This window comes from Ambystoma mexicanum, chromosome 10 (assembly GCF_040938575.1).
Source record: "Ambystoma mexicanum isolate Mex_15411 chromosome 10, UKY_AmexF1_1, whole genome shotgun sequence".
Taxonomy (NCBI): domain Eukaryota; kingdom Metazoa; phylum Chordata; class Amphibia; order Caudata; family Ambystomatidae; genus Ambystoma; species Ambystoma mexicanum.
Window position 1 is genome coordinate 960213149 of NC_090932.1, and position 27480 is coordinate 960240628.

At 45.6% G+C, this 27480-nt stretch overlaps 1 protein-coding gene across 6 annotated transcripts in view; it reads right to left on the reverse strand.

Annotated features, from left to right (window-relative positions):
* ECT2 (epithelial cell transforming 2) overlaps positions 1 to 27480 on the reverse strand; it is a 1267500-nt gene that overhangs the window by 572083 nt on the left and 667937 nt on the right. The window lies entirely within an intron of this gene.

Consider the following 27480-nt stretch of genomic DNA (forward strand, 5'->3'; position numbering starts at 1 on the left):
TGACCACTTTTGGCAACTTGTCACCATTAGCATAGCGGCACAGAAACAACCTTCATAACGTTGCAGGGTAAGTTCATAATATTGCCTTAATTCCTGTGCCCCTAAATACCAAGTATGCTCCATTTCCTTACCTCTTAGTTGAAAATAGAAACTGTTGCCATGAATTTAGCTGATGTTTGAATCAAGTGTTACTAACTGGACAACAAAACTGCATACAGAATACTTCTACTCCTCACGAAGAAAAATGCACTTGCCTCCATTAAAATTTGCACCAACTCTTTACAATTACCTCTCCAGTTAGGCTGGGACTGCAAAACATGTAGCAAGAGCATCAGGGTGTATGTTAGGGAGTTTTACTAAAGTCCACCTATGGTAGGAATAGAGAAGACTCCCTCTTAGTGTACACGGCTCCAATTCTTAGATTTGGCCTGACCCACCCAAGAGGTTTGGTAGTTATGGCTACCTACAGCCCTTCTCCTTCCTAGACTAAGCCTGGTTGTTTAATCAGAAAGACATCAGGGCACATCTATAGTCAGGAATACACTTACACACATTTATAACAATATTGTTAATCATTATAAATACTAAGGCAACAATATTAGAATCACAGGTAAGTAAATGTGCTCCTATTCATACAGCAAGACATTAAAGCATCAATCAAAGCAGAAGTAGATTTTAGATGAATACTGGTAAGTAGTCCTAGTAGTAAATCAATTCTTGTAACCAACATTCAATAACCCAACACAGATACGGGCAAGCACTTTTTTAAGCAGCTTATACTTTATTGAGTCCAACCTTATCTGGAGATAGGGAACCAAGGCCAATGGAGGCCAAAACAAATTAAGGCAGACACTGTCCAAGTTGTCAAAATAGCAGGTTTCTTCGGTGTTGCAGCTAAGTAAACTGTTTAGTTAAAAAGTGGTTCAGGGGGTCAGGTATACCCCCCTGAAGAATTTAGACCAAAGAGTCAATGTCCTTGGGCCTGGGAGAAGACAGTTCGGTTGTCCACCCATATGATGTGATAGGTTATTTATAAAGCGCTTAAAGGAATGGTTTGCTCCATGTGTTTTTAAGCCTAAGTCGCTCGATTTTAGAAAACATTTCCTATGGACCTTACCCGAGTTTTCGTCCATTAAACGCACGTGAAAACAGGCACCAGGGAGCTGCCATTTTGTGATAAGCCTATCATTTCCCCCATCGCCCTGGTTGACCTGCTTTTGCGGCACTAAATCATATCCTCTGCCCCTGAGCCTCTCATCAGCAGACGTGTACCGCCCATTTCACAACGCCAAAGCAGGTCTCGTGTCAACTTTCGCTGCGCTTCAGCTAATGACGTGTCGCCATGGAAATGGTAGGACGCCTCTTTCCTCAATAAGTATAACCAAACCGTTTCACAACACACAGCAGCAGATTTCCGATTCCATTCCTCTCTCTGTGTTACTTTGAGTATTCTGTGACTCGTTTCTGTGCTCTGGTCAGCTACCTTCGTTGCTTGTAGCCCGTGTGGACAGATACCCGTACCACCGCTATCAATTATTTTAATTTGTGCAACACACAATGGATACAATAATGCCCTACGTGTACTAGCCCGAGTATACCGAGGAGGAACTACTGGAAAGGGAAACACGCGAAAACGATGGGGCTTCGGACAGCAGTTGGCAGGACGAATCAACGGATGAAGACACTGGACCTAGTTGCATGGATGGTGTTTCCACCTGGTGCACATGCAATCGATGCGAGCTAATGCCGACCGAGGAGGAGAATTGCTGCTGCTGTGAAAACTCCGGATTGCGTGTCCTACATTTCGGAAGGCGAGCCACGACCGCAATGCATCACCGAGCTGCCAGACTTCAGGGCAGCCTGCCTCACAGTCCGTGTTGAGGATAATGATGGTGCTTATGCACAAACTTCACGCAACTGTTCATCCTCGTAATCCGAGTAACGAGTAAGTATACTCTGCTTGTCATACCACTCCTATTTCATGGTCTTCTACTATATCCAAAATTACATATACATATCATTGTAACGCATGAAAGTCTTTCAATAGTGTGCGGTGTCTAGATAGCATTTGTCCGAGCAGAATGCCATTAGTTACAAGAATTGTCATTGACAACAAACGTTTATTAAACTTATCTTGGTCATTTAAAAACAGTTTGTTTCATTCCTTTTCACAGGTGATACAGGCTGGTGGCCTATCATTCCTTTACATGGTGGCTTCACGGGAGGCTTGGACACCGCATTCGAAGAGTGATAACCGCCTGTGCCATTCGTGCCATAAGAGAAACTTTCCCGAATGACAGCGGTCAGTACAGGGGATTTTCTCTCGCTGTGCTGCAACCTGAACTGTACAATGTGTAAAGTTTTGTATTTTTGTGTCATCAAAATAAGCTACAAAATAAAACACCACCTTTATTTTAACAACGGTTGTTTCGATTTTTTAAATCAATCAAGTGTCTCCATTCAAGGTTGGACGTCAGACACCTGTGCTCGGAGTGGGTGAAGTTCAGGTCACTGAAGCGGGGTGGTCACTATCTAAGCTAACAATATATTATCAATAATGCATGCACTAAATAACACTTTTTCAAAGTCTTTCAGTCGGTTATGTCTCTATAAAAGTCACACATCAATACTATCAATTAACATTGGATTATACAGGCCTTAGGTCAAGGGTCTTGACCACTATAATACACTGTTTGAAGTGTAGGTCTGTGCTCACAAGAATCTCCGATATGTGGCATTTGTTATTGATAGGCAACGATATACTGCAGTAGGGGTCTAATGTTAGTTGGGGGATCTGCTAGGTGGGCATCATGGCGTGGTCAGTGGTCGGGCACATGAAGAGAATACCTTGCAGGGACAGAGGATCAGAATGGCAGTAACTTTGCACTGGCGAGGGTGCGTGGGCAAGGACACGTTTGTGGAGATGAACGAGCCATGTGCTTGGTTCAGGCCGGTTCACATGCAGGACCGTGATCTCAGAGAGTGATGTGTTACATTAGCTGTTGCAAATACCTCTGGAGTTTTCCAGTCAGAGTGGGAACGAGGCTGTGGGCTGTGTGCTCTGCGCGCTGTACTATCGCAGTGAGGCCTGGTCACCAAAATGGAGTGAAAAGGGGGTACAAAAAATGGATGCCCCGTGTCCTGCTCAGTGTTCCCATCTACGCGAATGTCATGCAAAGTTATCACCTAAGAGCAAGGGACGGGCGCAAACGGCCAAGGTGCCAAACAGCATGTACACTTCAAAAGGTATCCCACGCACAGGGGCCATCGCTCACATGGCCTCCTCAGACCCCGTGTCTCCAGGCAGGCCTTCCCGAGGTAGGCCGCCCCCCTGCAATCCACATAAGTGTCTCCATTCAGCAGTCTTCCTGTGCCTTATCTGCACGCCCCAGGCCCATCCATCCCACCCCCTCTATCAAAGGCAGTTCGCACCCGGGGATGAGCGCTGGCCTGGGGGGCTGTGACGGCGCAAACGGCCAAAGTGTAAACAGCATGTACACTTCAAAAAGGTATCCCACGCCCAGGGACCATCTCTCACATGGCTTCCTCAGACCCCATGTCTCCTGGCAGGCCTCCCCTGAGGCAGGCCGCCCCCCTGCAATAAACACAATACCACGACATACACACGTCATTCATTCACAAACACACCCCCGTTTCTAATACTTTATAAACCACTTGATATGTCTCATGAGAACATCTTTGTGCTTTGCAAGTCAACTCCTGAACCTTCTACCTGAGAAGCACTGAGATCTATGCTAATCTGCTCGTCACTGTGCTATCTGTGACCGCTTTGAGCAAACTCGTCAGTGTGCTACCTGTGGCCATCTACCTGTTCTCCTGCAACATACTGCTCGGCCTGCTGAATCCAACTGTTTGTTGGTCAAGGTAAGGCCATGTATCCTAGTCATATTTCGGTCATTTTTACATTTCAATCTATTTGCTATTACAGTACCCAATAGAGCTATGGTCATTGGTCTCATTGCTATTGACTTGAGTTTCAATTGTAATGCTATCAATAGATCTATTTATTTTCATCTGTGTCAATTGTCATTGAATTGCATCCTTCGGGGGTCCAGTCTATAATGTAAGCATGGTTCCTTTTCGTGCAAGACAAAACAGAAATTTCTGTAACTTATGCAAATACTAAGCCGCACATGATGAACTGGTATAGTTCCGGCGACCAAAACAAACCTTGCATTGAGCATGGTATGGTTCATTTACTTTTCTATGACATTTTTATTCATCAAGGTTTTATAATAATCTTGATATTTACTTTTCAGAATTTTCAACAATGTATGCCTGTTCGATTAGCGGTTGCCCTTCGAAGACCCATGCTAAATCTGAAGGCACTACAATGCATGTATTCCTGAAAACTGTTGATCGAATAAGAGAATGGGTCAGACATTGCGGATATCCACTGGACGAGCTGGAAAGTAGAGTCCAACAAGTCTTTGAGGACAAGAGGGGTGATCGATACCGCATCTGCAGCCGGCACTTTCCCTCGAACATGTACACCACATCTTGGGTAACAAAGAAGAACAAACGGCGATCGACCCGAAAATTGCTCGCAAACGCTATTCCCACTCTATTCATCCACAATCCGCCACTGGTGAGTCAAGTGTCCGTTTATCTTTTGGCCTTGCGGTAGTGTGTAGGTAGCCGAATGGATTCATTGATATTTTAGGTGTTGTTTCCAAATTGTAATACTTTCGACATTGATATGAGTGTATAGCTTTTTGAATAATGACATTTATCAATATATTATTTTTAGATTTCATAACCCACAAACGAAATTTATATATGGGCACAGGGAACTGTGCTATATTGCGCATTACTCAAGTATTCTGTCTCCTTACATGGCAATTCTAAATATTGGCATTTCATTATCAAACAATTTACCTTTACAACTTCATGACTATCCCTTGAATCTGAAGCAAGAACATTCTACTTCCGTCACATGCTCGCAGTTATCAACCACTTCTAGCGCGTATCAGGTAATCATACTTGGCTATTCCGCTACAGACTTGTTTTATGCATGTCAAGTAATAGTTTGTATGTAACGTGTGATTATTTTACCAATTATTTGGTTAGTGCTTTCCAATTGATATACACCTTAGTTGTCGTCCCCTGGTGTTTGTTTTCAGTTATAATTAGTGTTCTCCATACTAATGCAAGTACTGTCTTTCAGGGAGATGCTGAAGCGTCCACCACATTGACAACAGCCCTAGATGTTCTTCAGCAGCTCGAGGTAGGGATACTGACAGCTCAACTGACTGATCATCAGGACTGGAACACTTGTTTGATTGTTCTACACCATGTTTCATTTGTGGTTAGCCGTTGATATGTACCTGTGTGGTCGACCCCAAGCGTGTGTTGTGTTTTCAATATTGTAATCCTTACTAATGCAAATACTATGTTTCAGGCAGTTGTTGAATCGTCAACCCACGCAATTGATGCGGAGCCTGACTTTCAAGTAATTCCGGTGGAAGCGGGACCATGCGGATACGAATCAACGCAACAGCTTTCGGAAGTGCGCACCACATTGACAACAGCCCTGGATATTCTTCAGCAGCATGAGGAATGGATACTGACAGCTCCATCGAGCGTGATCATATAACGTGATTCCATTTGCTATACTTTCTTCCCTATTAACGCAAGTACTGTGTTTCAGGGAGATGATGGAGCTTTCACTACAATCACAAGATCCCATTTAGATGATGCAGATGTAAAGAAACCGGAGAAATAAGTCGATTAAATCTAATCATTTTTAAATATTCCTTGATTTTTTTAGACAATGCAACATTTGTGGTTATCTCTTTATATGTACCTGTGCCGTCGACCCCAAGTGTGTGTTATGTTTACGATATTGAAAACCATACTAACGCAAGTACTGTGTTTCAGGGAGTTGCTGATACCTCCTCTTCAATACAATAATTCGTGGCAGTCCATGTAGAGCCAGAGGTATGGATACTGACATCTCCATCGAACTAGGTCATCAGAGCTCGAATACTTGTCGTTGAATTGTTCCACACAATGTTTAAATCGTGTTTGGCTATTGAGATGTACATGTGTGTTCGGCCTCACGTGCGTTTTACGCTAACAATATTTTGATACACAGTAATGAAAATACTATGTTTCAGGGAGTCGATGGAGCCTCATTCCGTGCTGTCTATGCGGATACAGAAAATATAGTCGTTGCAGCGCAAGAGGAAGGGGAGACATGCGGATACGTATCGGAGCAACAGCGTGCAGATGTTGAAGGTCGAGTCAAAAAAGTTGCAAAGAAAAGAAACAAAAATAAGGTTAGTTACAAACAGTTCATAACTTTAGAAAAATGTTTGTGCTGGGGACCATTCTACGTTTTTTTCCAGTCAATTGTACTATACTTTATCTTGTGTTTAAACTGAACATCCCTTTTCCAATCTGTCCTCTAGTTACCCATGGGTCTACGAACTATACATACACAGACAGTGAAGCGAATGAGAGATGTTGCTTGCCAGACCATTTACACTATGGAGGAACTATTAATTCAGAGGCAGCATGTTGAGACTCGGGATGCTCATGTCCTATGGCCAGAACATGAAATGAATGTGTGCGGAGAATTCAGCAAAGTTGTATTGCACCATTGCTACAGTACGACCGCACCGCCGCAACAACATGATACTGGATGTATTGAAGATAGCTCTGAAGTAGTCGCAGATCAATTCACACAATCTACACCCGCCAAAAAATTGCCACCAAAAAAGCTGTCGACATTGTTGTGTTCTACCATCAATGTTGAGGTAGCAGATGTTGAAATGACGGAATGAACCAGCAGCAGCATTCACCGACGCATCAGAACTTGATAGCAGCGATATTTCTTTCAAATGTGGTGATATGTCCTCAACGTCACAGGCCGAAACAACTTTGACGCCGGATGACAGTCTAATGAAAGAGGCCAAATACATAGTATTCAACAGTTGTTTGATGGATATTATAAGTATGCTGAAATGTGGCCATTCCGTCAGAGGGAAAGTATGTGGGAAGCCATTGATTCATGTGACTCGTCAAAAACAAGGCAGTAACGTCATAATACATGCCGCCTGTAGATTACATCATACGTTCTCATGGTCTGCACAACCGGTGCTGGGGAAACTGCCAGCAGGCAATCTACTGTGTGCAGCTGCATCACTTTTTAGTGGCTCCAGTTTCAGAAAGTTAGTCTTTCTTGTTTGTGGGACTCCATTTCATTTCAAAAATGCAGTACTACAAATACCAACATGATTATCTGTTTCCGGCCATTAGTGATGCTTGGAAAATTGAACAATTGTCTCTAGCAAGTACATTCGAAGGCAAACGATTCAGGCTAGCTGGCGATGAACAGTGCGACAGCCCTGGATTTTCTGCCAAGTACTGCACCTACCACTTTCAGGACATGGATAGTAAGAAAATTGTGAGTTTGGTGGTCGTGCAGGTAAAACAATGTACATCCTCAGTGGCCATGGAGAAACTAGGATTTATAAAATCAGTGGAATATCTACAATCTAGGGGAATGCACATCGACCTCATAGCCACGGACAGACACGTTTCAATTGCCAAGACAATGAGAGAGCAGTTCCCACATATTAAACATCAATTGGACGTATGGCATCTTGCTAAATCAATCAATAAGAAAATCTCGGCTGCAGGGGAAAAAAAAGGTTCGGAAAGTATTTCAGAGTGGTCCCAGTCTATCAGCAACCATCTTTGGTGGAGCTCCAAAACTTGTGAAGGGTCAGTGGAAATACTACTTGAAAAATGGCGGTCACTGATGCACCACTGTACCAACGTGCACCGCTGGTCAGAAAACCTACATTTCCACCAATGTGAACATGGCCCTTTATCCCCAGTGGAGGCACGGAAGAAGAAGTGGTTGAATCCATCTTCACCGACACACAAAGCCATTGAGAAGATTGTTTTCGATAAAACTCTCAAGAGATTTGAGGGGACTGACAGAATTCTGTCACACAGGTGGTTTGGAGGTGTTCCACAATATGTGCCTAAAGTACAGGCCAAAGCGCTTGCATTTCAGCATACAGGGCATGAGACATAGGACTGTACTTGCCGTCTTGGCCCATAACGAGTATCTCGGCCGTGAACAATCTAGGACTAAGGGTTATGTAAGGATGCCTCGCTACACTAAGGCCTTTTCAAAAAGAAGTAAGCAATGGGTGATCAAACCAGTCTATGAGGAAATGGAGTTCGACTTTGTCAAAAGCCTTATTGTTGCTGTATTAGATAAGCACAGATATGGAATTTTGAACGTTTCTGTGCAGAGCACTGATCCATTGCCACTGTGCCATGTCCACCCAAAGGAGAGCTGGTTGTGAAGTACAAATCCCGGTTTAAATAATTGTAATACGATTGTCTTTTTGTAAATAAATGTTATTGTACAGTGTGCATACAAAGTACGCTAAACCTAACCCCTACCTTCACCATCCTGGGTGCCAAACTACCTGGGTGTCATCTTTGAATTCTCTCTATTCACCTCACATTGCTGACCTCGTCTATATGTGTATGTATATATTTTTGTTGATCTAACTAATTTTCGCAATCTCTTATAAATGCTGGGCAATGTTAACCGAAGGGAGGCTTGCGTATTGCAAATAATAAAACAAACAATAAATCTCACTTTCAACTCAACTCCTCGGGTACTTTATACTTTCCCTGACCTTCCCCAAAAAATTAAAAGTCTCAATAGTTATGGTTCTTTGGGGCTTCAAAGCTCGCAGACAACGAGGACAAAATTGGGGCCTTAGAACGCGCCAAGCGAGCCGTTGCAGAAGGGAGAGAAGCCAGTTTGCATTTGCACATTGAGGCGCACTACATAGATGGATTCGAAACTTCAAGTTCTCACAGATGGCTTTACTACGGGATGTTGCAAAGAAAGAATGTATGATCATTTCTAGTGAAGGTCAGCGGCTTTGATTTTCAGCTCGCGGACTGAAGAGGCCCACAACTCGCACTGGCAATATAAGGTGCTATTGCTTTTTGACCTTGAGAGACAGGGACCATGCAGAAAGAACTTCATTTGAAGAGGGGGTTGGGAGGTTCGATAACGTAAGAGACGAGAAGGCAGAAAATTCTTAAACTAGACCGAGTTTCATGTTAGTTCAGTATACGAAAAATCGTTGTCAAGAGCACAGTGGGATTTACGGACTGCATTACGCAGAGACACAATGGAAATTGCAAATATAATGTAAGTAACTCTTTAGACACTTTTATAGTGTAATGAAGAATTAATGAATGGATGCATGAATAAATGAATGAATGAATGAATAAATGAATGAATGAATGAAGAGCTTTGAAAAGGTTTGTGGAATCGTCCTTGTAGCGGGCACATGGGCATGCAGGTCCACATTCCACACGCATGTAGACAAAAAGTAGTTTCTCATTGTGTACTAACCTCGATTTATTTCGTTAGTTTTCGCATTGATTTTAGAGCCAAACATACTCCATTGCACTATCCTTGAAAGCAAATAGTTTCAGCTCGGCCGTAATAAATGAAATAAATGAAATAAATGAAACAAATAATATCAATAAAGATCGGCTGGTGAGACTAATTATAAATTATGTTTTCAAAATGGGTATATCCTTCCCTTTTGCCCCTGCCTACGCAGCACAGAAACGTCACAGAGGCGGGAAATATGAATATTTTGATAATGTCAGGCTCAGGGGCGGGGGATATGATTTAGTGCCGCAAAAGCAGGTCAGCCAGGGCGATGGGGGAAATGATAGGTTTATCATAAAATGGCAGCTCCCTGGTGCCTGTTTTCGTGTGTGTTTAATGGATGAAAACTCGGGTAAGGTCCATAGGAAATGTTTCTATAATCGAGCGACTTAGGCTTAAAAACACATGACCGACCCGTAGGGGCAATAAAAAATGTTGACCAAACCATTCCTTTAATACCCAGAGGTTTCTAAGCGCGGACCCGAGGATCGAACATGTGTAACTCTGTCGTCTTGCTTCCAAGGCGAGCACGTTGCCACTGAGCTATCCTCCTGAGACTATGTGCCTCAAAGCTCAGGAAGAGTGATTTCATACAGCAGGTACCCATGTGAGTACCTAGGAGCGGGACATTGGCTTTTCTTGAAGAAAGAAGACTGTTCCACTGCCGGGTCCCCAGGCAACAGCAGCTCCCGTTTGGATTCTTGGCCTGCAGGCCTTAGGAATGTTTGGCGGGAGCAGGTGGTCAGTTTCTTTGGATGGACCGCAGAGAAGATGATCTTCACAATACTGGCTTGTAGAGACTTGACACAGGCTTTGTTTCAGCAACAGGGGTTTGGGGGGGGTTTTGTGCACGGCAGACTTCCGTCAGTTCCTCAGTGCCAAACTTGGAAGGGGAGACGTCTCAGAGTCGGAAAGAGTCAATGGAGGTTTCGTGGGATGCCCTTCAAGTTCCAGCAGAAACCACACTTCATAAGACCATGCACAGCAAATTGGTCCAGGTCCCTAGGTATTGGGAAATTGCAGTTCAAGATAGTGGCAGCTCTTCAAAGGACAGCTCAAAATGCAGGTTGTCTCGAGACTAGTTGATTCCCACCAGTCCAGGGGAATAAGTTGTCCAGGCTGAATCTTCCCTGTTGATCAGAATAGGAAGCTTGGACCTGTAGCGGTCACTCAGCAGTCCTTGGCTGGCAGTGGCTGCAGATGTCCATCCGATTCTTCGTTCCATTGGGCCGACGTTTGCTGCTCCATGACCCTCACCTTTATGCAGGGTGAAATAGCTGGATCATCCAATCATCATACATGGCTTGTCCAGGAGGACAGCCAGCCTCCCAGTTTGAACTGGATCCAGGCAGCTACACTGCAAGACATACCAGGGGAGTTTGTCTCCTCCTCCACTTCCTGTCCTTTTGGGCACTCAGCTTTGGTGGGCTTTCACAAGAAGGGCCTGCAAAGACAAAATAACTATCAAGACCTCCTCCACCCAGCTAGGTAGAAGAAGGCTCAAGATCGATTGTGGGGGAAGATTATTCAGCGCTTCTGGTGGCCCACAAACAACTTGTGCACCACCAAACTGCTCACGGGGAGTGGAGCTGCCACTGAGAAAAAGCACTACAAGGAATAACACTGAAATAATTGCACAGAACCCCCAGTCTGAAATAATACTAGCATCACCCATGGGCTCCAACAGCTCCATCATGCCATTGGAATATATGGATAATGAAGGCAGAGACGATCTGCAGGCTGTCAACAATGTCAGCCCTGCCTATATAAATAAGTAGGGGCTTGCTAGGAGCACTGATATTGGCCATCCGCCAAGCACCAGTTATAGCTGTTTATCCACCCCACCCGACTCATTTATCTTGCATAATCCTGACCCACCTGCAAGGGGAAACCCGTGGCTAGCAGCTGCAAATGCAGCCTAGTCTTGTCTGAGATCGATTTAAAGAGGTTGCTTTTGGATCACCTTGAAGTCTAAGACTTAGCAGGAGCGCCCAGGGGACCCTGAAACCAGCAGCCAGATCATTTTTACCATGGGCCCCTCCAACCTGAATTGTACCAGCATGGTCAGACAGAGGCTAGCCACAGCAAATAGGGAGAGCCTTGTTAACGGTTCTGTGCCGGATCCCAAAGGGCTTCAGGTCCCCAATAGCTGTGGCTCCCTTGCCATACTCAAAACTATTGCACCATGGTGCTCAATCACCATATTCTATTGCTGCCTGGAGGAGACTGTGCGCCTAGTGGTATCCGCACTGACCATAAGCCAGCCAGTAGCGTCAGATGTCCACCCCTTAGTCTGCTTTCAAGGGGTTTTTGTCTAGGGCCTGCAGGTTAGATCCAGGGTAGGGTATGCAAACTGGTGTGATGAGAAGGGGGTGGGGAAGGGCAGGGGAGCGCACAGGGGGACAGACGGTGGGCCGAAGGGTCCAAGCGTCAAGAAACAACAGAGTGCTTTACAGAGGTGTACAACATTACAATGCATAACCGAGTGCTTTTCACTAGTACCAGAACAGATATACAGCAGGGGTAGGGTACAGAGGAGGGGTACAGCTGTATCGGGTGGCAGAGAGGAGAGGGGCGGGCGGTGTCCAGCAAGTCAGGTGGCGCGAGGGGCAAAGCGATTGCCTAGGTGTTCAGGAGGAGAGAGTCCATGAATAGTAGGTCTCAAGTTCTTTTCTGAATTGTAGGAGTGTGGGTGCAAGTCGGATGCAGACAGGGAGGAGGTTCCAGTGTCTTGGGGTGTAGGTAGTTAAGGCTGGTTTTCTGGTCCTTTTCTTTTTGTAGCAGCGGAATTTCAAGTTTGCACGTGTCCGAGCTTCTGGTGGTGTGCTGTCCGCCGGAGATGCAGAGTTACTAGGCAAGGAAGCTGGGTGACTGCCTTATAGATGATGCAGCAAGACTTTAAGGGGATTTGATCATGCATGGGAGCCAGTGAAGGCCGATGAGGGACGGGCTGATGTGGTCGTATCTGTGTGGACCCTTGATAAGGCGTGCAGTTGTGTGTAGGACACTACTCAGGGGCACAGGGAGGCTGAGTGGAGGCCTTCGAGGAGTGCATTGCCCCCACCCGGGTGGGATAGGACCAGTGCTTGAATAGTGGATCTAAAGCTGTCCGGAAGGAGGAAGGGTTTGACTTTCGCAAGAGGGTGAGCCGAAACCAAGCTGTACGAGTTTTCTTAGCTATGTGTATCTTGAAGGAGAGTTGTTTGTCGATGTGGAACCAGATGGACTTGGTGCAGGAGGTGAGCTCGGGTGTGAAGCCCTCAGGGTTTATGGTTCATAGCAAGGTCTGTATGCCTGGGTGTTCAGTGTTGGTAATGAGTAGGAATTCAGGCTTTGAGAGGTCAAGCTTCAAGTATGCAATGGATGCTGAAAAGTAAGTGCATCAGCGAGAGGTGGGTTTTGAGCCTGTGGATGGCTTTGATGGAGTCAATCTCGAGGTATAGCTGTGTGCTGTCAGCATATTGAAGATGTGGATGTTGTGTGGCTAAGAGGGCTCCCAGAGTCTCCATGTATAGATTGAAGATCACTGGGGAGAGGACAGAACCCTGCAGGACTCCACAGGTGACTGGTAGCATTGGCAATATAAGAGTCCCCTGAACAAACTGCTTGCGGTTGGCAAGGAAAGATTTGAACGAGCGTAGGACAAGGTTGCTGAACCCCATGCACTGATGTAGTGTCCGCAAGCGCCTGGTGATCTACTTTGCCGAAAGCAGCCCAGAGGTCAAGTAAAACCAGGAGGCAGTTCAAGACTGAGGTCCAAGTGTGGCCCTCATGACCCCCAGCTGACTCGCAGCTCAAAGGCCAAGAAAGGATAGATGTAATCACTTTGGGCCCTGCATCACCATCGATTTATCACAGATGTGAGAAAAGTTACTCGCTTAGACAGCCATTCAAACCATACTCGAATGACGATATGAAGGAGATTGAGTGGCCATTGATCGAACAACCTGACTAACCGTGAAAACTAATGACATCACGGACATCACGTCGTAGGAGCACGTAGACAGGAATCACAAGCATCCATGCATGAAGCTTCAAGAACATACATAAGTTTCTCACAGATAGACAAGAAACAAATGCTTATGAGTCATGCAGATAGATGACTGACATATATTCTTTGCTAAAGCAGAAACAGCAAGATGCCAAGAATACATATATCCAGCTTGCACATGCTTAATTGCGAATAACATGGAAAGCCATACGAACAAAGATGGAAGCTATAGTGGCACTGAAGTGAATGGGGAAGGTGGAACACTACAAATACATGGAAAGGCCAACAGTCTGATTCAAATTAAGGTGGGCAGACCGCTTCCAGCGCCGACAGTACACATCCTATCCAAGGACGAGCAGAGACGAACAGTTACTTACCAACTGGTAACATTCTTTCAACCGGATGTCCCTCCAACATATTCCATGTAGACATGTAATGTCCACAGCTGTGTACTTCGAAAACGTTTTCGGCAGAGGGCGTCCTGCGTTGATGGTGTCGGGTCGATGTCCCTCTAAGGCCTCTGTCGAGGGCGAAGTCACCGGATGTTATAAATAGGATGCACGGCACCCATAGCCTCAGTTTATGTTTTTTCCTCCATAACGTGTGAAATGCACATATCCAATGCCTGCTTGACTGCACATAGGCTTGCGGAAACGTAAGCTGCAATCGCATATGAAATTCTTCAGAGGGGCAGGCTGGGAGGGCGATGTGGAATATGTTGGAGGAGCATCGAATCGAAAGTAAGTTACCAGTTGTTAAGTAACTTGTTCTTCGAATGGATGATGTCCTCCACGTATTCCACATCTTTGACAGATTCCCAAAGCAGTACCAGAAAATGGAGGGGGGAAAAGAATTTAGAGTACCCAATCAGATGGCAGAATAAAGAACCGCCTTACCAAAGGCCTCATCTTGACCATGGATTGTATCCAGGGAGTAATGTTCAACAAAGGTGTGGATAGAAGCCCATGTGGCTGCTTCACAAATTTTCTTAATAAGAAGTCCCTGCTGCAGGGCTGTGGAAGCAGCCACGCCCTAGTGGAATGAGCTTGCAACCCTTTCGGCGAGTCCTTGCCCACAAACGGTAACATTCAGTAATGGTGAGGATAATCCACCTGGATGTTAGGGAAAATTCTCAATATGTGCTAATTTCCCTTACTTTTTGAGACCACCAGCAACTTTGCTGGATTTCTGGGATTTTATTTTTTTGCCTGGAAAGAGTGAGCGCCTTTGTTCCCACTCAAGTATTTTGATGTGTGTTTGTGTTCTTTGGTTATGGTGTTTTAAACAAACTCCATGGCATCATCTTTTTCTGTGTGTCACACAGCACCTTCAGTGCAGTGGCACAGGGGTGTCTTTCAGACTCCCCAAGGTTTAAATACCTTCTCTGGGACTGACTACTGTCGCCCAAGACCCATCTATAAAAACAGAGTCCGGTCATCTTTTTTTTTCGCCATTTCTTTTAGGAAAGGTCCTTCTTGTGTTTGTCTCTTGGTCCCTTAGTTTGTTGGCCTTTGGCGGGCTTCAGTGCTGAAGCCTTCCTCTGGCACCCAAGTGTCAGAGGTGAACAGGATGCGAGGGAGGTGCCAGAAACTCCCTGTGCTTAGTCTCCTAGGAGACCTGAATGCACTCTGGCCTGATTGGCCGGCTGGCTGTCAAGGACAGCCACCCTGCTGTGCGAGTGACAGCCAGGCTGGAATGAATGGGGGAAAACGGTTTAAAAGCAGGTCTCTGGGACTTGAAAAGCAGAGCCGACCACTGGAAGAAAAGAACCGAAGGAGGGGAAGGAAGAGGACTGCTGCAACTCATGGACGACCGGTGAAGCCTTGCTGCAGGTCCGAATTGCCGGAAACTCAGACGACAGAGAAGCCCTTCAAGGTTAACTTCTCCCCTTGAGTTTGGTGGGGACAACCAACTCACAAGCCACCTGGACACTGTCCCCATCTGGTCGAATTTTCATCAGAGTGCTGTGAAAACTGGATAGCCAGAGGGAAGGGAACCAGCTTGTGGATTTTAAGGCACTCGCACCTTAAACAGACGTCTTGCTACAGCTTTTGGCCTCTTCCCTGGGCAGTGCAGGAACCTCCCGACATCCTCCTTGTCCCCATGACTAAAGCTCAGGAACAGCGGGATCTGCTCTAACTGCCAGGAACAACTGTATCAGCTACAGCTTTCTTCATTGACAAGGTACTGTGCAAACGCGGTCTGGAAATCTTTTCGGCCATCGAGAAAGTGCGTGAAACTTTCCTCAACTACAAAGGCTCATCCTTCCCTTAACATTCGTCCAACTTTTCGCCTAGCCAAATCCTTTAAAAATCTGTGGCAAAGACTTAACCGTTATATACCAGAACTGTGCTATCCTATACAAAAGACTCTGAACCATTGACTTTGGCCCAGTCCTATTGAGAAGAATTGCTGGTTGTATTTAACTGAAACCCTTTGCCCTGCCTATGAATGTATTTGGGCTGTCTATTCTTATAACCTTGTCTTTTCCCTCCTTTATTAAGTATCTGAAGCGCCATTTTGCTCCCCCTTCATTTTGGAGCTAAACTTGTTTATTTACTTAACAGTTGGATTTGTGGGGTTCATCAGTGTATGATATTGAGCTGCTTGTGCTAGTGTAATGTTTTCTGACTGAGTAAATAAATGTATATTCCTTTACCAAGAAACCTTGAGTAAGTGTATTTGAATCACTTGATTGGTTGGTCCTTTGTGTAACTTGTTCTACTGTTCACTCAACTCTTGAGAAAAGTCTGGCTGCTCAGCCACTGCTACCCCATAACTGTAGTACAGGCTTTTACCAAAGGTGAAATTGTACCGACACTTGTAGTCTTAATTGCCCGTATTGTTCCCCAAGGGTGCTGCAGGTGATTCTGCCCAACACTGGACAAGGTCTGTTTTGTCACAGCCTGGCCCAATCAGTGACCAGCATACACCACAAAGAGTTGATCGTCCACTCTGACCCTGGACATCCTAGAAATATAGCCTAGAGCTCTCCTCGGGTCCAACCTATGGAGTCGCTCCTCTTCCTTACCAGGAGGAAGATAAAAATAATCAAGAACCACCTTCTGGCTCAAATGAAATTCAGACACTACCTTAGGCAGAAAGGAAGGACGTACCCTCAGTACAACCCTGTCCTTGTGGAGCACAGTAAAGGGCGGTTTAGATGAAAGTGCCCGCAATTCACTCACTCTGTGAGCGGAAGTAACTGCAACCAAGAACACTGTCTTGAAGGACAATCTAAAAGGACAAGAGTGCAAAGGTTCAAATGGAGCACCCATAAGAAACTTCAAAACCTGCATCCCCTGTCCAGGTGCCGGTTTGGGATTTGAATTTGGAACACAGTGATTCCTTTAAGAAATTGGGAAATCAAAGGAATCTTAAAGTAAGAACATTCTTCAGACAAGCGCTTGAAGATAGACGACGCTGCCAGGTAACCCTTAATAGTACCCACTTGAAGGCCCCTGTGGGCCAAAGAAAACAAAGACAAAACCACTGGAATGGAACACTGAAAAGAACCAACATTTTGTCCTCTGCACCAGTCGCAAAACTTACGTCAACAGCAACGGTACAGGGATTTTGTTGCTGGCCTCCTGGCTGAAAGTAACACCAATCCTTGTACCTCAACCTTTCAGATACCAAGCATGAAGATTGAGAGTCCTGACCTCTGGATGGAGAACCTGACATCACACCCACCCCACCCCACCCAACCCAACCCGCTGGAGCAGATTCCTCGGTAGGGAAGATGGCGTGGAGGGCAGATGGACATTTCTAGAAGGCCCGGGTACCACGCTCTCCTGGCCCAATCCCGAGCAATGAGGATCATGTGGGTTCCGTACCTCTGTAACCTCCTTAACACTTAAAATGACGGGGACTGGAGGAAACACGTACAGCAGTGGTAATGACCAGTCCACTACGAATGCGTCGCCTAAGGATACTTAGAGGAAATTTCCTTGAGCAGAATCTCTCGCACTTCCGGTTGGCACTGGTGGCAAAGAGATCCACATCTGGGGTTCCCCAAAGGGCAAAGATCTCCAGAAGGACTTCCTGAGCCAACTCCCACTCGTGAGAGATCGTGCTCTGCCTGCTCAGAGCGTCCGCCGCAGCATTTTCCTCTCCGACCAGATGAACTGTAGAGAAATGTCCTGCTGTATTGCCCAGAACCAGTGCTGCATTGCCTCTCTGCACAACGGGAGTGACCCTGCCGTGCCTTTTTGTTGAGGTAATGCATGCCACTGTGTTGTCCGTCATGATCAGGACACACTTCCCGCATAGAAGGCAGAAAAGCCTTCAGGGCCAGCCGATGGCCCTCAGCTCCAACGGAGACCAATGATCGCTGACGGTCAAGTCTGCGGCATGAGCTCCCCATCCTGTGAGGGAAGCGTCCGTCACTAGTCACCTCTGGCCACGGTTACCATAACGGCTCCCCCTTCATCAGGTTCCCCTCGTTGGCCCACCACAAAAGATCCTGGGAGACCGAGAGTGGAATCTGAACGGGATCTGACATCTTGCCCGACAACTACGACCACTGCATCTTGAGAACCCATTGCAAGGATCTCATCCTCAACCTTGCCTCTGGCACCAGAAAAATACAGGATGCCATGAGGCAGAGCAACTTTAAGAATTCGAATGTCGGGAGACTCTGGGCATGTTGAAACGTGTTGAAGGGCCTGCAGGACTTGAAAGAGTGACCATCTTGAACTTGTCCTTCCTGAGAAGTTTGTTCAACCAACGCACGTCCAGTACGGGTCTAAATCCCCCATCTTTCTTTGGGATAAAAAAATAAGGCGAATATCATCCCTTGTTCTTCTCCGCTACAGGCACCAGCTCTATAGCGCCTTTCTCTAGCAGGGTCAAGATTTCCTGCACAAGGAGCGGATCTGGAAGCTTCAAAGAGATTGCCTGGTGGATTGTCGCAAGGCCGCTTTAGGAAGGGAAGGCAGTAGCCGTGGGCTATTGTATCCAGTACCCAAGCATCCAAGGTAATGGCTCGCCATTCTTCAAGATGCTGAGACAGTCTGCCCCCAACCGGCGAACCATGGGACATGGCCTCATGACTGTTTTTGAGGGGCTGCGGCAGCGCCTGAAGGCAAAGAGGCAGCTGCCTGAGCGGCTTTGGTACCTCTATTTCCCCGAACACCCTGGGTACTTTTACGCTGACCCCTTTGAATGGTGGCTCGTCTCTTCTACCACAGTAGGAGAGAAAAGAGCCTCCCTCCACTGCTTTCCACTAGGACAAAAATGCAGAGGTTGACGCACAACTGCGCTTAAAGATTTTGCTGCAGCTTTTGAGGTCTGCAACCTCTCAAGGCTCTCATCAGCCTTGCTGTCAAACAAATGCGCGCCATCAAAGGGCATGGTCAGAAGACGGGGCTTGCACATCGGAGCAAAAGCCGATTTCCGCAACCACGAAAATCTGAATACAACAGTGCTCGTAGCCATGGACCGGCTAACACTGTCGGCCGTGTCCACACCAGACTGAAGGGATTCACACATGGCATCCTTGCCATCTTGCACGAGAGCAAGGAACTCATCCCTTTCTTCCCCCTCAGGAATATGCTCAGCCGCAAGAGAAACAGTTCCACAGAGTGTGAACATCTTGCCAAGGCACAAGCGGAGATGGCTGATTTTAGCGCCATACTCCACGCAGAAAACACCTTGCGTGCCCAACCATCGAAGTGTTTGTTGTCTCTATCAGGAGGGATGGTAGGGTACTCTACCTGAACCACCAAACTCTCGGGAGTGGGGTGAGATGAAAGGTAGCTGGAGGTCGCTACTGGAAGGGCGGTATTTCTTAGTTAACTATTTGTTAACTGCCGGAAGAGATTCCGGGGCCTGCCAAGCAGCCGCCACCATTTTCTGCAAGGTCAAATGAAATGGCAACTCCGGGTCAGAGGACAGAACTTGATCCAAAAAGTCTGTTAAGTCATCCTGAATAAAAGCTTCAGGAGGACTGGACCAACAAAAGGTATTCAGTTACTCTAGCCATAAGTCTCCTGTATGACGACTCAGCATGAGCCCCAGGCTCAGGCCTGCCAAATTCCACCTCCGGCGAAGTGTCCAGGCCACTAGCATCATGAAGAGATTGTCTCAAGTCTTCCTATTGGCTATCCCCTGAAAAGACAGGAGCCACATCAGGCTCAACAGGGTCAAGACCTAAATCTGACCTCTCCTACACAAAGATGTCATCCAGAGGAAGGTAAAAGTCCTGTCTCGAAACAACTGAGGGTCTGGAGTCCATAACAGGCCTTACAGACTTGGAAGAAGCCTTCCTTGGAGGATCCACAGTACCAGGGATCTCAGATGGTAAATTTCGGCCAAAAGGCCCCGAAGGCGCCGATGGCTTCGACAAGGGCGCTGATGGTGCCGAGGGCTGGAACGAAGGCAAAGCTTCGACGTCCGTATCCGATGGACACATCACCAACGGAGTCGACACCGACCTCGATCCCTTAACAGGTTTCTGCGGTCTCACTGGAGACAAGGACCGAGACCTGGAAGCACGTCTCTTGCAACTATCCTGAGCCTTGTCCGAACGTGACCTCGAAGGTTCCCAATGAGTCGCGTCGAGGACCCAAGCCCTAAGGTGTGCGAGCCACAGATCGAGCGTTACTTGCTGGCTTCATCAGAAGGCGCAGATGGGACTGTGCCCTGTGACTGAAAAATCACTAACATCTGCTCCCTGAAGGCAGCCCATTCCTGCGGAGTCAAGGAATTTATTGGACAAGCCGCTTTCCTCGCGGCTCCATCCACGGACGGCGAAGGCGAGCGGTGACTGCGCTTCCTAGAATGCCGAGACGAGGACGAATGGCAGGAAGCACTCCGGGACAGAGACCCCCGGGACTCCTCCTGACGCAGATAGTCACACCTTGAATCATCGGTCGACATCCCCTTGCACTTATTTTTTACGGGACTTACTGGGTTTAGAACCCCTACCTACCTGAAGCTTTCCCTTACACTCCCGCAAGGCCTTAGCAGTCAGCGACTGGAATTTGGAACAGTCAATGTTGTGACTCTCGCCCAAGCAACACAAACAAATGTGATGCGGGTAGGTAATCAACATTTTCGACTTGCAGTCTCAGCAATTCTTGAAGCCAGACCGCGGAGTCAGAGGGGTTGAAGAAGACATTCACGAGGAATACAGAAGGCGCGCTGAGTCTCTGAAGCAAACACGTTTGCAGAAAAAAACAGAACTGAGGCTACGGGTGCCATGCGTCTTTTTTATTTGGCTCAATGAGCCTTTACAAAAAATAAAAAAAAAAAACAGGTAAAACAAACAAATTTCAAAATTTCTTTACAGAACAAAATGTTTTATCAAAAAAAAAAAAAAAAAAAAAAAAAAAAAAAAAAAAAGACCTTGTTTTCTCTTTTTGCCAACCCTGCCACCTCCCAGGCATTTATTCTTTTCAGTTTTAGTCTTTTTCACATTCTATCTGCGTACATGATGTTTTGGCAGACTATTTTCCTTGTTTATATAGATTAAATGGTTATTTCACAGTTGGTTAGCACCTGAATAGTTGCTGACATCAGCGCGGCATTAGTACCAGATATAAGTCTGTCCCACAGAAAATCTGATATAATGTCCTCTCTGTGCACAAAGTTCCTGAATAGTCTTGACCGATGTGTCCATGAACCTTCACAGTCCATTAATAAATGCCTTAGTGTTTGTTTGGCAGGGTTTATGCAAATCGAACACAGTTTTTTTTGCCTTGTCACCTTGATTTTGCTTTTCCAAGACTACCCCACAAAGAATGAGAAAGTTTGAGCGCAACTTTGTTTGGTAATTTCATTACGTAACGCGAAAGACAGCCAAGTTCTTTATCCCCCCTCAAAAACGCACTTTGGACTTGATCTGATCTAACCTTCTCTATTGTTTCAATCCAGTCTAAAAGTTCCAGTTTCTTTTTGATTTTGAGTGGGTTTGAGAACAGAGTTTCCTCATCAAGGTCTATTTTTATGAGTGCCTTCGATGCCATTTCACCTAGTGAGGTCAAAAGTGATGATTTGTCCTGCAGTTTGAGACCTAAGGTCTTCATATAGGGAGGTCTATTTACCTATAATTATTTCTCCATACAGGGAAATCAACTTCCAGTCTGCCATACACTTCAATGATTTTAGGCCTAGTTCGAATCTCAGACTTCTTATAGATGTACAGCTTGGAAGTCGCAAGACCCTTTTCCACAGTCGACCCTCAAAGATTTCCCAGTTTGCAGACCAAATCCCCGGTTTGGCTTCCAGGCTATATAGTATCACTGGGACCACTTTTGCTAGATAGTACTTCACTAGCGGAAGAATAGAAAACTTACAGAATTTAAAATTCAAATTAATCATTTGTGATGCAGCTTGTGTTACCTTGTCCATAACCTCAGAGTCTGCCTTATATTGTGCTGGATGGGCGTGTATATTATAACCCAGATATTTTATGGTTTCTACAACTTATACATTTGTCCCCCAGCTTCCAGTTATTGCATTTAGTTTTTGACAGTGGATGTTTGAAAATGAGTATGTTTGATTTAGCAGGGTTGACTTAGTTTGTTTATCCCAACATACTTGTTCAGTCTCGTTAGCAGACGTAGACCGATTGGTGTTCTATCGAGGAGTACTAGGTCGTCTGCATAGGCCAGCCAACAGATCTTTCTCCCATTAATAGTGGGACTGGCCAATGCAGCCGATTCTAGGAAAAGACCCAGGTCTGCCAAAAACAGATTGAAAAAGAGGCGCTCCTAGGCACCCTTGTCTGACCCCCCCCCCTGTTAACCTCTATTAGTTTTGAGAGGTTTCCCATTGCATCGAGCCAAACTCTTCAGTTTGTAGCTCTGTGCAGTTCCACCAAGATGGACAATAGTGATTCTGGCATTCCCCACCTTTGCAGTTTTTGCCAGAGTAGTGCTCGTTCTACTTGATCGAATGCTTTCGATAAGTCGATCCAAGCTCCATACAATGGGGGTGATTTTTTGCTTTCTGTTTGTTCGTTCAAGAGATTTAAGATCAGACCATTGACAGATGTCGAATGTCCCTTCCGGAAACCCGTTTGGAAGCGTGATAGGATATCAAAGTCTTCTACCCATTTTGAAACATGGTTTAATAAGAGTTTCATAAATATTTTGCTTTCGATGTCGAGCAGCGCTATTGGTCTATAATTTGCTGCTGCCCGAAGATCCCCATTTATAAAGAAGGGTATTACTAATGCCGTTTTCCAAGAAGTTGGAAATGCCCTTTTTTGAGGATTTCCTCAAAGAGACCGGAAAGCAATTTCGACCATAGTTCCGGTTCACCTTTGAGTGTCTGATAAGTCAGGCCATTCAGGCCTGAAGCCTTAGAAGTCGAAGAGTTAGTTATGATTTTGTAGATTTCCTCCTCGTTAAAGTTAAGTTGCCAGGGTATATCTGGTTTAATCGTGAAATAACAGGTACTGACACTCTTGTAGGTCTGTTAGATATTCGACCCAGCCGTCTTCGGACACTAGGTTACACAAAGAATTTCCTGTTTCCCCCACAAAGTGGCTCATTGTGTCCCAGAAACTTATTATTCGCTCTTAGTATGTTAAGTACATGTTCCCCATCCATTTGCATCCGGATTTCTCTTTGTGCGATTGACCAGGATTTGTAATTTGTTTTCGCTCTTTTTATTCTTATTTGCAATTCTTCTACCGGATACCCTATTTTCTTCATTTCTCGCAGGGCTTTCCTATGCTCTTTTTCTCCTTTGAGTTGTTTCAAAGGCGTGAAGATGTTTTTGTTTATTCCTCCCTGGTAAATCTCCAGGTGCGAATGTTGCCCAGAGAAATTTGGTAAACCTCTGCGGGTCGCATTCTAGTTTCCAGATCTGTTCTGGAATCTTTTTTAACCGCTCATTGAGCTTAAATCCTCCATCTTTGTATTTCACGACTCTGATTTTCCCTTTTTTCCCCCTCTAAATTCTGAGTTTCTCTTTCTATTTTTGTTCCTAGAATGTTTTGGAACGAAAGCTCGAGTCTGCTATGATCACTGCCTCCATCCCGTTTTAGAATAAGAACGGATGGTGATGCATGCAGATTCTTGGAAACAAAGATGAAGTCTAAAGCAGAGGATGATTTTCCTCTATGCCATGTCGTGTATGTTCCTTGATCTCTCTCTTGTGGGGTATTGACCATTCTGAGGTCCCATCATTCCATGAATTCCTGCCACATTCTTCCCCTACTTGTTTTCCCAGCTTTCAAGTGTTTTGCCGCACCTTTTTTTTGATATAGGCAGTTTGCATTACAATCTCCTGCCAAGATGATATTACTAGAGGCTGAATTCACTTTCAGTGCTTCCAGTGATAGACACAGGTCTCCTAAGAAAATGTCCAGCTTTGAGCTGGCGGGGTTCCAGTATATGTTTATCATAACCCAAATTGAGGGTTTCCCTTGTAGGGTTGTTTCTGCTCTACATGCTTGAATGCCTAAGGAATTTTTCCAAATTGCTACATTTTTGAAAATTTAGTTCTTGAGGGCTATCAGCAGACCCCCTGACGGTCGCCCTAGTGTTTTTGTAATGCTGATAAGCAGAAAACTTTGTACCCTTCAATATTTAATGGGTTCACCAACCAGGTCTCTTGTAATAAGACAATATCTCCCTGGTTAAATAAGTGTTTCTTTTGCTCTTCTAGAACTGGAACCCCGCGAATTCCAACTGAACACATTTAGGTCATCTTTTCTAAAGTTGTTGCGAGCCCAATCCGAGTTTCTGCAGTACTTGCGAGAGAATCTCTAGAAGAAGAGTAAGGGTGTTCTCTTTTATGTTTGTTTCTATCGCTATACTTCCTCCTTTCATTGGTTTCATTTCGCTTGAGATTTCCCTTCCCTTTTTTTTGTGTGGAGATGTTCAGATGGTTAATAGCAACGTTTCTTTGAGTCGTTACACGAGAATTCCAACCCATAAGATTCGAACTCCACAGACTCTTGCAACATTACATTTTTTGCATTCTCAGGAGGTAAATATTAGTTCAACCAAGAAGGGGTCTTGCGACATTGGAAATTTAACACTGTCTTCTGATGAAAAACAAAGTTTTCACTTTTTTCGTTATGCCCAGTATTACTACACGACTCAGCGATTTATGTCGCCCTGGGTTGGAGCGCAATCTCAACCAAACTCTTAAGATGGTATAGTTTTTTTAGACTACTTTGCTACTGATGTTCGCAAATTTTTGATGGTGACTGTTTTGGCAGACGGGCGTCATCTTGATTTCCTGTGCTAATTAGTTTCACCGACTTCCCTTCGCCATTTTCAACTTTGTCTTTGGTTGGTACGGACGGTTTTGTTTCATTCAAAGTTGTGGGGGAAGTTGGGCTTAACGGGGATGCACTGAGGTCTTTGGCGATCTTCTGGTTTTTGGTTTCAAAAATGGAAGCAATTTTTATGTTAGGACCACACTGTGCTGTCGCGGTGTTGTTCGAGCAACTGTTTTTTCCCCAGTTGAAGATCTTTTTTCAAAAAGATCAGGGCCCAATTCATTGTTTTTGTTGCAATATTTTTTTGTGGTGCACCATCCAGTCCTTTCCTGGTTTGTAGTTTTCCAGACTTAAGTTGATCTTTCAGAATGTTTCTCTGTTTTTTCCCACGTTTTTATAACATCCTGAGACGTTGCACTCGATGGAGGCTTCGAGGGTCATCAACCCGATGCCATTGACGCAGGACGCCCTCTGCCGAAAAAGTTTCTGAAGTACACCACTGTGGACATTACATGTCAAAGATGTGGGATACGTTGGAGGACAATCCATTCGAAGGAAAGTTTCCAGTTTACCAAGACTAACACGCTTACAATTCTGGCTAAAAGCCTCATAATTACTAGCAAGAGAGCTCCATTTCATGGTCTCTACACACGTGACCTGGAAGAACAGAAGAATGCTTATTCACTCAAAGTAGATGGAGGGAAGCTGTTCCTATCGAACCAGAGGTGGAAAGATACAATTGCTACACAGGTTCTTAACTGGATGTACTCTCTCAGGGCTTAGGCGATCAGAGATGGCAACATGGTAGGGACACAGCACCTCCATGATCATTCCCATCGCCTAGAAAAGGTTCACTCATTCCCGTAGCTGTCCAAGGTCACACGGCTGGGAAGACACGTTTTATCCAATCCGTAGCCACCTTTCACTGTATAGACATTATGTTGCAGTGGCCAATAGTTTCTCCACTTTCCTGCAACTTTGTATGTGTCACCTGTAGAGGTGGCCCTAGAAGGAGCCACCCCATATGGTGATCCAATAACAAAACTAACCCATATATCATATATGTAGTTTCCCTAAACTGACCAATCGCCATCCCCGATAGGTTTTGGGCATAACTTGTTTGTATGACGTCACTTACGGTTAAAACTGAGTGGCACTTGGAGGACGAGAGCTCTGGAAACAGCATGCTGTTCTAGTGTGATCCCTGTCATTTTTGTTAAATAATAAAGACAGTAAACTTTGCATTATAGTTGAGTCTTCCGTTCTTGTGGCAGGGATATTGTTGGGGCCCATGTATCCTCTTGCTGCTAATCAGGGTAGCTGCTAAAGGTGCCCCTGCCACTCCTTTACAGGGGTGGAAGTCAAGGATGTTGATGGTGCCATTGACGACCTATATGGTTGCTGTCTCTATGCTGCATCTGGGTCTGAATCCAGATTGGTAGGTTTGGATGAGATTGTTGGTATCAATGTGTTGCTACAGTTGTGCCGCTACCACTTTCTCAATGATCTTAGCTAGGCAGGGAAGACGAGCGATGGGGCGTTAGTTCCCTAGGTTGTCGGGATCCAGAGTGGGTTTCTTTAGTAGAGGGAGGATTTGTCCTGTTTTTAGGATTGATGAGAAGGTGCCTTGAGTTAGGGAGCTGTTGATCCCCAGGTAGGGAAGGAGAGCTTCTGGGAGGAGGGTCTTTAGGGTGATGCTGGGATGCCGTCATCTGTATACAATGTGGCTTTAAGGGCAGCCATTTTCTAAAAGGTCCTCTGGCGAAAGTGTCTTGAATGTTGTCCATGGTGTGGCGATAGATATTGTGAGTAAGGGACGTGAGGTGGGTCTGTGGATGCAGAGCTTGAGTCTATGTGCTGGCGAATCTTGCCGATTTTGTCAATGAAGATGGGCTTCGAAATTGAGGGGAGCTGGTAGCCATTTAGTTCCTGCTTGTAGCATGGTAGAGCCCGGTTAGCTTGAAACCGAAAGCTACCAGGAGCCACTTTTGGCTGCTAGGGCAAACTTGTGCCTTCGAAACATGTAAATATAACATTAACTGAGTATTTGAGAATGTGAATAAATAATTGGAACAAATCTCATACATTTGAACACAATGGTTCATACAAAATAAACAGAAAGTTAAAGGAACATCTCTGGTAGCTCCTGGTTACCCTGCAGTAGCTCCTGCCTACAGGGTGATGCCCGACTCTCAGGAGCTAGTTTTAGCACCTGCTCATTGAATCTCAATTTTGAACCCTGATGAAGGTGTTGTTGGCGGTGCATTTTTCGGTGTGGTATAGCAGGGTTGGGGGCAGCGGGTTTACGCACTGCTTGACCAGTTTCAAGAGGGCTCTGGTTTTGTTGTCGGCTTCTGTGATGGTATTCTGATAGGAGGCAGCCTTGGCTGTGCTCATTAGTTGTCCGTGGTTTGCTCAGAGTTCCCCGAGTCACGCCACGTCGAATGCAGCCCTGGCGCGGCGCCATGTTCTCTTGTTTCCTAATGGACGTTTGCTAAGGTTGAGTTCTTGCGTGTACAAAGGTGCCGACTGTTTCGGTTTGCAGGTGTGTTGTTTCAGAGGTGCGTGTTGGTCGTTGGAGGTTGAGAGGATGGCGTTGAGGGCTTCCGTAGAGTTGCAGTTCAGTTCGGGGTGTTGTGTCCATGTAAGGTGTAGGTTGGCGAGGTCCTCTGTGAGGGTTTCACTGGGAAGTTCTTGAAGGACCTGAAAGTTTGTCTCCTGGGAGTGCTTGACTGAGGTGTGTGCAGGGTGTTGAAAGGCACAGCTAGGTGGTCAGACCAGTCAATCGGGAGAGGAGAGCTGTAGCGGAGGGAAGAGAGTGCAGTGATGATTAGG